A 1,434-nucleotide genomic window follows, 5' to 3' on the forward strand; every position below is an offset into this window, starting at 1 on the left:
AGCAGACTTTCTCTTGGTCACTGATGCTGTGACTCATCTGGAAATGGAAGGGGTCCCTTGCACATTTGAATCAATGTTGTATCCTTATTTATTCATTTTTATGTTTGAGTCAATTTAAAAAAAATAATTTGTGGCCTGCAAGTGTCTTCTTGCATTCTCGTCCTCAAGTGAACCCTTCTACGGCTTGAGTTAAGCCTCATCCAGGACAGGTGTCTTCTTTCTCTGTGTCTGTTTGGTGTGTTCTCTACTTCCTGCCCACCATTCTGTACCCACCTGGTGCTCCCTTTGAAATTTCTTATAAAGTGTCAGAGAATAAATTCAGAGGGAGAATCACAGAAGGCTAGGACTGGAAAGGAGCTTTGGAAGTTACATAGTGCACGAACGAGAGTGTGTTGGATCTGGGTCAGCTAGGTGGCACAGTGGATAGAGCACTGGGCCTGGTGGTAGGAATAACTGAGTTCAAATCCAGCCTCTCACACTTGCTAGCTGTGTGACTCTTGGCAAGTCACTTAACCCTGTTTGCTTCATCTTCTTCATCTGTAAAATTAGCTGGAGAAGGAAGTAGCAAACCACTCCAGTATCTTTGCCAAGATATCCTGACATGGGGCCACAAAGAATCAGAAACAACTGAAATAACTGAACAAATGCTGCATCCAGCTTGTACCATCTCATGAGATCTGATTCTAAAATTTTTAATTTGAGCCTTCATAGCAAATGTTATAAATAAGGGTATGAGGGGCAGAGCCAAGATGGCAGAGTGAAAGCAGTGACTTGCTTGAGCTCTCCCCCAAAACCCTCCAAATACTCATAAAAAAATGGCTCTAAATGAATTTTAAAGCAGCAGAACCCACAGAAAGACAGAGTGAAACAAATTTGCAGGCCAAGACAACCTGGATGGTTGACCAGAATGGTTTATGGCACTGGGCTGGGAGCTCAGCATAGTGCAGCATGGGCTTGTGGGCTGCCACGAACACGGAGCAAGCCTCAGAGGACTGAATCTCGGGCAGCTGTGGAGGTTTCCAGACTCCTCAATCCACAAATGCCAAAGACAACTTAGAAGGTCAGTGGGAAAAGTCTGTTTCTGCGGTGCTGAAAGAAGAAAGAAGGGTCTCAGGTCCATTCCCAAAGAGAGTGGCCCTGGGGTAGGGGGGCAGTTGCTTCCCAAGCTTCTGGCCCACAGACTGAAGGAGAATCCAGTGGCTGATCAGAGTGGAATTGCAGGGATCTCTTTGCCAGTGCTGAGGCAGGAATCTCTTGCTTTCCCATTGTTTGGATCTGGGTCCAGTTCTGGGCAGCAGTGCTGGGGTGAGGAGGAGCACTGGTGTGGTGGAGCCTGTAGTGGCTGTGAAGAAGAACCCTCCTCACAGTTATAGGACAGAAAGGAGTACTTGCAGTCACAGGCCAGGAAAAGGGTAAACACCCTGCCCTTATCAT

This window comes from Phascolarctos cinereus, unplaced genomic scaffold, assembly GCF_003287225.1.
Source record: "Phascolarctos cinereus isolate Bilbo 61053 unplaced genomic scaffold, phaCin_HiC Scaffold_649;HRSCAF=1283, whole genome shotgun sequence".
In the NCBI taxonomy this organism is placed as follows: Eukaryota; Metazoa; Chordata; class Mammalia; order Diprotodontia; family Phascolarctidae; genus Phascolarctos; species Phascolarctos cinereus.